Source organism: Ptiloglossa arizonensis, chromosome 10, assembly GCF_051014685.1.
Source record: "Ptiloglossa arizonensis isolate GNS036 chromosome 10, iyPtiAriz1_principal, whole genome shotgun sequence".
NCBI classification, from domain to species: domain Eukaryota; kingdom Metazoa; phylum Arthropoda; class Insecta; order Hymenoptera; family Colletidae; genus Ptiloglossa; species Ptiloglossa arizonensis.
The window spans coordinates 11,172,929-11,183,639 of NC_135057.1; positions in this window are offsets into that span (position 1 = coordinate 11,172,929).

The following is a 10,711-nucleotide window of genomic DNA, read 5'->3' on the forward strand; positions in this document are numbered from 1 at the left end:
GAATATTAAATACTCGATTTGAGAATATTCGGCTCACCGTGGAAGACGTCGGGAGGAAATGGCCGAAGACTCGAACCTCGGTACTGATCGAATAAAAGGTTGGTCGGTTCGTAAATGACGAGCAACGTTAAAAAAAAAAAAAACATGGTACACCACGTGGAGAACGCGGAAATTTTATGCGATCCCTGTAACAACACCTTTGGATTCAACGAAACCTAATTGACTTCGTGCTTTTTTCAATCCCTCGAAAATTTGCATTCCACCCCCCTGAATGAAAGGGGAAACCTATACGCGGGATTAAACAAGTCGTTCGATGGGTATCGATGTTACCGACAGGTGGATGAGAAAAAAGGGTTGTAAATATTCTTGGGGCGCGCGCGCGCGAGCTGGCCCGCACACACACACACACACACACGGAGAGAATTTTATAGCTCGGCGAATTTCCTGATTTACCAAGGAAATATCTTTTGTGAAACGGCCGGGGAAGATGGATTCCGGTGACGGAGATTGAAGCGGCCCGATGGAGATTTATCGACGTTGAAAATCCAACGGGGTGGCGTCAGTATCCGGGACTATTATTTGAAAGCTTGTCAATGCGTCAAAAAATCGGTCAGCACAGAAATGATTACTGTCGTGTACCGTGGTGCGTTCGTTGTTTGATGAACGTTAATCGAAACGTTGACCCAGTTCGCGTGTGTGCACGCCGTGCTCGAGAGAGAACGCGCGCGCGGGCGCACGCGCGTGCACGGTTACGCGCGCGCGTGTGTCCGCCGATTACGCACACACGCCCCGAATCGAACGTCTATTTGTTCTGCGTGCACGCAGCGTGCGTGAGAAACGGTGCGTGCGACCTGGGACCACCGACGTAATGGGGAAGGTGTATTGTTAAACGTTGTTGATTTTTTTTTCCTTTTTTTTTTTTTTTGGAGGGATAGGGGTGGGGACGAAATATATATATATATAGCTCGTAACAGAAATTTCAATCGGAGCCCCACAGGTGCCATCTTCGCGCGCGTCCGATTCAATCGTCGATCAGCGCACTTTTTACCCGACCGAAACGCTTTTCCACGATTTATACGTGTTTGTGCAACCATGACAGGTAGGTCCGACAATTTTGACAGCCGACTTGTTAAAAGCTCGATACCGAAATATTGGTAATAAATACCCCCCCTGGTTCGAAACACTCGAATCTAACCTAGACCTATAAAAAGAACGTTAACCCACGGTGAACTGTTCAATATTTGGTAGCGCGTTGCGTGTTTCGCGATATCGCCATTGTTTTGCACCCGTGCAACCCGTTTGTTCCCGTGAAACTATTTACAAGTTGCACGAATATCAATACAGAGGTGCCAGCCGACGTTCTGTCAACGAACGTCGTTAGCGGAAACTGCACCGTGGCGAACGCGAACGTGTTAATATTTTTCGAAGATATTGTTCGGTTAGATATGCATACAATTTCGTACACAATCGTGGGGCAGTAATCCGAACTTCTTCGGGCGGGGACCGTTGCTTCGTTGCAATCTCAAGTTTGCAAGGCAAGAACCATTGTACGCAGCTTCTGAGCATATATTGCACGTTTCTTTAGATCGAGCGTACTATTACCGTCGCGCATACAAAGCGTTCCCTGGTAAATAAATGAATAATGGTTTAACTAACATTGAATAACCTCGGATGGTTTTCTAACGCCGACCGGTACTAGTGAACGTATTCGAAAACGAAAATCGTTCCAGAGACCGAAAGAGACGATTAAAAATGAATCAGTCGATGAATCGAGCGTTGTGTTTCTTACCACGTTTGCGAAAAAATCGGTGCACGGTCCAACACGTGTTCTCTCGTAAATAAACGAACGATAGTTTAACAACGGGACAAAAGAAGGATTAGAAGTAAAACTCCATCGGTGAATTAAATATTGCATATTTTTTTCCATCGATAGAAAAGTCATGTCCAACACGTGGACTCTGGAAAAGGGTGGATCTTTGTGTCGAACGAATTTTAATCCTCGCACGTACGCGAAATTGCGGTTTGAAGTAGCCGGCGTGCCGTTCGATGTGCAACGAAGAAAGAAAAAAAAAGAAGAAAAAGAAAAAAAGAAACGCAACGTTTCGATCGCATCGATGTTCGGTAGCCACCGGCGAATCGATAGGTACAACAACCGTGCTCGAGTTTCCTTAGAACGTGTGCTCGATACGAGACAAGGTCGTACGACATACCGGTAGACGAGATCCGTATACCACTACGGATAAGCCGTGCTCGGACGATCGCCGTTTTAGATAAACGACATCCGGATAAACTGGATCCCCCTGCATCTTAAATCGAACCGTGCACTTTGTACACGCTGCCCGTGCCGCGTTTTTTCGTAGCTTTCTCTTATTACGAGGGACGACCGCTGCGACGACGAGACGACGAACGCGCGCGAAACGCGGAAAGTCGATCGTTCTTCCCACGGTGAACTTTCTTCTGGCGAGGATTCGAGAGAGGTCGTACGATCGACGCGCGTAACGACGAAAGCCGACTAAGATCGTTGAATTCGATCATCGATTCGATACACATCCGTACCGCGAAGATGCAATAGCCGTGATTCATACCGGCGACTGAATAATTCAACGATCGTTCTCACGATACGACGGAACGGATCGATCGTTAAAATATGAATTTCGATACGCGTAATTAAGCACATCCGGTATTACGCGTGGACACGAAATTATCGAGATATTTGCTCCAAATTCTCCGCGCGATGTTTGTTTAACCCCTTTAGGGTCGAATAATTTCGTACGAAGTAAACTACAATTCAAAATTACATTTACCCGACTAACAAACTTGTAACTAGTTCGACGCGTTCTATCGTTTGGGGAATTTAATTACAAATATTTGTACGCGCGGCGATGTTTAAAATAATCGAAAAACACGGTACACGGGAACGTACGTTGGTTGAATAGGTTTTGTAATCCGGTAACGATTTACGTTGGAAAAGTACGTTTTCCACCTCGAAGAATACTCCCGGCTTAATTAAACAATAATATAATATTAATCTTTCGTCGTTCAAGCGAGTCCCCGAACTCCAATTCCAAGTCCAACTGCTCCAATGGGACTCGTTCGAGTATAGTTTCACCCGAGAACTTTGTCATCTTATTACAACAAACTTTCTGTAATGTCGAAGAATACATACATGGTGTTTCAAAAGTTTCTAGATAAACTGTGCCAACATGTTATAACGTTTTCTTTTTATTTCTAGTCGTAAAACCATACCGGTAGCGTTTCTTCGATGAATCAAAGAACACTATGTGTTCTTAAAATATCTTTCAATTATTCGTCACGAATCGAAACGTGGAACAATATTCTGTTCCGTTATAAGAAAAAAATGCGTACGTTCGACGTGCATTCGTAGATTATACTCGATAAATAATATTGCAAATAACCTATTCACGGAACCGCGAAATGCGACACTGGATCAAGTACAACCCCGATAAACTCTCAAAGTTGTCTATCTCGATAACGCAGAGTTATAGGGAAAAAAAATTATTCCACATTTTTTAGATATATTTTCGCGTAAAATCACAGGCCCTGTATTATTCCGGAAACACGGTATCGCGTGGTATACGAACCGAGAAAGACCAAAGAAACTCCGCCCCGAGAATTACTTCTAAACAAGTTCAATGAGGAAAAACTTATATTATCCGAGCGACGTTAACACCGGGACGATAAGAAGCACGGAAATCGAAGCGCCTTAAAGTCTTTGACATCCCCTAAGGTGCGAAATCCCAGACGGTCCCTTCTTTGGGGGCGGGATAAGCGCTTAGCACGGGTTGAAGGGGTCGCCAATTTCGTATAAAACCTGCTTTCTCTTTCCGGTATATTTATTTCGATGAAAGGCGGCGTGTTACGGCTCGTGTATCTCAGGGTGGAAGAGATGGAAGAAAAAGAAACGACGAGACGAGGGAAGCGAATATTCAAGATCGTTCGCCGAGTAAAGGCCGCAACGAGGGAACATCGAACGGGGGCGAAATCTTGGCGTTAAAACTGACCGAAGTTTATTATTTCGAGGTGAAAAAGTTTTCTATTAATTCCTGAAGCGCGTCGGAGAGAGAGAGAGAGAGGGAGAGGTAAAGAGGGTAGAGATGAAATCAAAAACTTTGAAGTAGCTCCAATTACCGAATAAAAATGAAAATCTCATTATACCGGTTCTCCCTCCGCAACGTTTAATATCGAAGTTAGTGCAACTTCTTGTTTTCGGTCAGAAATTGCCCGATTATAAGAGAGGCGCGCGTGCAATTACCCGAGGCAGTACGGGAACGTTTACAAAAATTCAACGATAGAAAATGTGTTTTTAAATCGCGAAATAAGGGATCGTCGTTGTCGTTCGATTGCTACTGGTGGACGTTTTCACGGTGGTCTTCGAATTAAAATTCCGAAATTTCGTTTGGCACGCGTCGAAGCGGTTCGCGTAACCGCTATTCTGGAACGGGTTCGAGGGACAAAATGAAAAATCCTGCGATGGAAATCTACGAAACAAAAGGTTGGGAAAAAAAGGAAAAAAAAAAATGCACATTCTTGCCACCGCGAACGATCCTAACGCGGAACACGTTAAAGCTGAAATAAAAGCACGAACCGTGGGGTGTCCCTTCGCCCCTATAAAAATCGATTTCCATCGATGACTTGCGTCGCGAACCGGACCAAAAACGGAACCGTGGAAATTTCAACTTGGACGATACGCTGCGAGCTTACCGCGTAACTATGCACGTATGACCGTCACCGGTGCATTTTTACGCCGCTGTTTCGCCAGTGGCTCGCGTCAGAACGAAAGCGGCAGTGCATCCAGTTTCCGGTTTATTTTATCCCGGGCCAGGTGCGCGAGCCAACAGCCTACTTTTTTCACTCCCTACCTTTATTTATCTACGTACGCGTATTCGGAGCAACGGGTCCGCGCGCCGGAACAGGCGTTACCTGTCCTCGACGTTACGTGCCCGAGCGCAAACAAAATATCGCGCACTGATACGGGGACAAATTCGAACGTGGACGCATCGGCGAAAAATTATGTCGATATCGGTGCGTTCCCGTGGAAAAAAAAAAAAATATCGGGGTACGTGTAACCCCGTTGCAAAAAGAGCGACACGGGTAAAAAAGAATTCAATCAATGTAGAAACGAATCAATGAATTTCCTCGGCGGTTCCCATATGCTGCAGGACACCCTGTACAATGTACAAGAGATATTGTCCATTATAGAAATACACTCTCTTGTAAAAAGAAGACTTGTATTCATTTTATTAATGGAAAGTTTTCTTTCCTAGAAGACGACTCGGTGCTCCGTTTGCACATACAGGAAGTCTTTGTGGATAAAGTAAGCAGGTGATATTTTCTTTCCGCGTTATCGTCCAACTTTTAAAAATATAAAAGATATTGTTACTCGGAGCATAAGTGGGTTAAAGGAACTCGGGTTACGTCGAGTCAAACGGTTTTGTCACCGATGGAATCGTGTATTAAAGCAACAATTACACGAGACTAAACTTCCACGCAATTACCAGAGCTCAGAGTTTCGGATTCCCCGTAGTGGACACTAGGGTGTAGATACTTTCATGATCTCTGTACAATAGGGTGAACAAATATCAGAATCCATGAGCGTTACGATGCACGGAACTTACACTCCATATATTTTGTATCTTCTGATTCTATGCAACAACTTAAGAACAAACATCTTCTCAATCGTTCAAGACTAGATTCTAAGACTTCTAGTTATTCCGAGTTATTCCCTAGGAACGATGGATGTTCAGTATCATAAAACCTTGGTGTTCTAAAAATGATTCAATCTCTCCGAATCGTTCTCCTAAACTTTCTAATCACCTCAACGTGGACCAAAGAATCTAAAAAATCTGACAAATACGAACAAATTATTTACAGAATAAACGCAAAAGGTCACCGTCCCTGTCGCGAACTTTCTAAAAATGAACCTCGCAATGGTTCAAGTTCCAATTACGGTCAAGTTCCAATTCTTCGAAGAGGATTTCGCGAGCGGTCTCGTCGTCGTTACCTTTCATCTTTTCCTCGTACCTTTGGTGCAAAAAAAAAAAAAAAAGAAAACAGTCCGAGGCATCTGCCTCTTCCGGGACAGAAGCGACTCGTATCTTTACAGCCCCGGGGCGTCGAACGAAATCACCTGCGGAAATTCACTTGCGTCGCGACGCGCGAGCCCGGACCGTTTACGGAGGACGCCTGTGCCGCCTCGACGTTGTCGTAGCGCGTTGCCAGCAAGGCACAATGAACAATAGACCTCATCTCCTTATATCTACACGTGTACGAACGCGGTCGCGTGACACACGGGGGTTGCCGGTGTTTCACGCACGTACGGGAACGTGACGCGTGTACGACCAGCCCCCACGATGTCGCACCGAGTAGACACACCGGGGGGGAACGTGAGGGGGACCGCACCCCCTCTCCTCTTCGTCGACTCGTATAATGTCGCCGTTTATGCGGCGCACGTGCGCGAACAGCTGCATTTTAAAATCACGGATTCCGGCGGGCAATTTGTCAGAAAATTCGCGCGACGTCCCCGTTGGAAGTCAGCCTCGCAGAACGGTTCAACCCTACCACGAGGAGGGGGGTTGGAAAGGGCCCCACGACGCGAATCCAGCCGTTCTCCGAACACCCCTCCCTCACCCGCACCTCGACGACATCAATTTCCCTCCTTCGTGTAAGGACAATCGATTCCCACCCGCGAAGATCCTAGCCGACGAACACCTGAACGGGCAGCAGCATGGGGGCTTGGTAGGGGGTTAGAGGTGAGAGAAATCGTCGACGAGATTTCTCTGTGACGGAAATACGACGCAGACGTTGCAACGTTCGATTATTGACGGTTGAAGAATTTTATACTCGTGACGCGCAAGGGGAATTCCTTTGCTTCCTCGAATCCCCGCCACGGGCGAAGAATGACGATGACAGCTCGAACAGTGATATGCGCGCGGAGTAAGAGGAGGACGATTGACGCGAGAATTGCAGATTTTTAGCTGCTCCTCGGTGGCTTCCGAGTATCGAATTTTCGTTGGGGAGATGTTTCTACTCGCGAGCGATTTTTACCGCTACCCGGATTGCCGCGTTCTATCTCACGTATTAAAATATTAATCCACCGGTTGGCGAGGCATCTTGAGAAGCAATCGTGGGCCAGACTGGGTGTAAAGGAAGAAGTCTCGTCGGTCTTCCGTGAAATACGAACTTTCGTACCGTTTAAGACCAGCCGGAAGAAATTGCCAATATCGCCGGGAAAAGTTAATAAATTTGTCTTGCGCGTAGTTGGGTGTACTGTGTCGAATTTTTGTGTACACCGTGCGATGAGATTGGCGTGATCAAATATTCAATGTTGATTCGCGAATTTACCGCCGGGCTCTGGTCTCAAGAGTTGATCAAGGGAATATTAAATTTACGCGGGCTCCGTTGTCGCGTTTTGTTCCAGTGAAAAGAAATCTAAGCCTCGATCTACGTCGAAACGATCATCGAATCGGGGATTCGAGATTCGATGTATTGACCAGTCGAAAAATAATACAAATCCTAAAACTATATTTCCAGATATTCGAAGAAACAACTTTTCGCACTTTGTAGAGTGTAAGGTGTATAAAGTTCTTTTACACGTGTAATTCCCAACGTGTAGTTCTGTCAATTTTACATACAGTATCGAAATTGTTCGAAAGTGATTCATTTTGGACTCGAACCTTTCTTCGAATCCTCCGATCAATTACGAAGCACAGCGATAAGAAATCGCGACCAAAATGGAAGCCATGCGATCGATCGTACTTCGAACAATAGCAAACGAACCATACGCAAGGATCTACGAGTCCTCTCTATAGATTAACAGAGAGATACAAATTGAGGACATCGAATCATCCAAACCTGCCATGAATACTTTGTATAACAACAGCATCGGAAGACTCGGGAGGAAACACCCGCAAGACCTGGTAACCCAATCATCGGCACAGACACGATCTACTATGCAAAGATGCTGCTCCACTGGGCATAGCATCTACACGACACCTGTTTCTCGCGCTATAGCAACTTCATCGATACGACCATCCGGTTAAATTCTAAGGATTAATTTGGATTTATGAAAAAATAAAGTGTCTCGCGATAGATACGTACGTCGTTCTTATTTCTGGAACCGTTTCGAATGATCACGAATGCGAATATCGTGAATCGAAAAGTGATTTTAATAGACGATGTTCTTGAAATTTTCGTAACAACGTATACTCGTGTTTTCTCGTTCGTAACAATTTTACATCTCCCGCCTCAAAAGTAGACGCGAAGATTGCATAAATACGAAACGTTGAGAGAGGGAGAAAGAGAGAGAGAGAAAGGGAGAAAGAGACTTTAAAACGATTTCCAGGGTGTTTCACGGGAACGTTAGTGTTCTTAGTTTCCCGGGGTTTTACGCGCGTTTATTTTCTTCGAGAAAAATGGCGAAAACGTGGCGGCGCGGAAGGCCACGCAAGCCCCCGGAAAACGAACATTTCCTTATCCGCGGAAAATTTACTCCGCGACGAAAAGGATTCGAGGAATTCTTTCCTGTTTTTTTTTATCCGCGTTAAAATTAATTTCCCTCGACATTAAAATCGTTCAGGACGAAGGAACAACTTGGAGCGGGGTTTAAAAACGCGGTTGAAATCTCGTCGAGGAGTCTAACTGGTTCGTTGCTCTACAAATTCAGCGATGTTCGAGATTTTTCAGAGAGAAACTATCAGACTGTTAAATTTCTTAAATTGTATAAATAAAACTGATGAAAACGACTTTAAACTTGTATCGTGGTACATTAAATGTCAGGGTACAGGGAGAAAGATCGCCAAATTCTCAAATTCAACGACAATCCTCTCAAAGACGATGCCTTTAACGCTTCGATCCTCGAGAAACCGTAGAAAAAAAAAAAAAAAAATAAAATTATCTCTCACCTCCGAACTAGGTAGAGCGCATAAACGAGAACCGGATATTGTGCCCTCACGAGCGCGTGTTCGCGATGATAAAGCTCGAGCATTGCGCATAATTCGATCCGGCACGGAGTTACTTGTCGGCTTAATTACACACTGCTCTCGTACTTCAACCGGCATAATCATGAATTTCAGATTAGACTTGGGCAGAGTCGGTGGTCCACCCCGGAGATACGGCGGTAGAAGCACCGCGGAAACCGCGGTGCGTTCTTTCGAATCGACCGATAACGTCGATAATTAAAATCGAACCCCCGGCAACGGTTACTAGTTGCGAGCGAGTGTAATCCCGAGTTATAGATCCGTGACAACCGGGTGGGGGGAGTAAAGATGAGAGAAAGCAACAACGGTTGAATGCTAATAACCGGGCGTAATTGAATTTCAATATAAACTTTCCATTCGTTTCGCATTCAAAGACCCGTTCGATCGTTTGAGACGAACCCGGTGCCGCGGGACCGTCGAACGCGGGAAAAGGAAAAAGCGTAGGGGGTCGGAGGGGGCACGTAAAAAAGAAAAGAAAAAAGAAGAAAAAAAGACGAAAGGATCGAAGGAGGAAGAAAAATAATAAAAGGACGAAGGACGGAATAATACGAATAACCGAGGTCTCGGTACACCGATTACGTTCCGGGGTTAAAGACCCGGAGAGCGAGTCTCAAAGTTCCCTTCGTTAGCGGAGTCGGTAATAAAGGACGTCTTTTTTGCATTGAAAGCGTTTACTGTTGCCTCAGCTAGTCTTTCTGAAAAGCCCTGAGACCCACTTACGCGGGCGAGACCCTTGAATTCGCTAATTAACGCGGCTGAGTCATGATGTCACCCGTCAGGTATACACTCACCCGGAAAGGTCACGTCCAGTTGTGTGAAACACTTGACCGACACTATATCCCGCCATTATTCCTCCGCCCAAGCTTTTCCACGTTCCCGAGTATTCTCTGTTCCGGCCACGGTACGCTGCAAGGGAAACACAGGCCTGCCGCGATCGTAAAGTACACAACGGTATGCCAAGAAACTCGAGACATCGTCATATTTCTGGTTTCTCCAGCCGGAGTGCTCGGCTGTTCGCTTAATTCGTTTCGCGCGGCCGTCCTATGCGCGTTGATACCCTCTGAAAATCATCCACCCACGTCCTCCTCCCCTTGGGTCTGCCTCGAACACTGCACGGTCATGGAACTGTTTGCGACAAAGTTACCCGACGCTGTTGCTAAATACGATGTATTACTTTCGCGCGAAATAATATCGGCGACGTTGGAACGAGAGTCTGCTCATGGTCTGCCCGAGAGGAGAAAATAAACTTGGAACGAGGGACCGGGAATACGCGTCCAATTTTTTCTCCGCTCGAATGTTCCGAACGAATATTCAGTGAGCCGAATGCGATCAGAGCAGTCGAATATTTCGTGCAACGATCGAATATTTTCGCGTTAGTATCCGAATGTACGAACACTTGGGTGATTCAAATTTTCAGCGATTATAATTCAAATGATATCGAAACAGTCGAGTATTGTACACCCAATTGAGTATTCGGATATTCGTAGTATCCGAATACTTCGAGCACCGATCGAGTATCTATATATTCGAAGTGTTCGAATACTTTGCGTCACGATCAAGTATCCAGACATTGTTCTTTGCCAGTGTCTCCAATGTTTCGTCCCTTTAAAGGCAATTTTCTTACCTCTAGCATTGCTGACAACGATGTATACAAGAATTATATTCGAAGGTACACGAAACGAATGCAGGTCGTAAACAAGAGTGTTTTATATTTG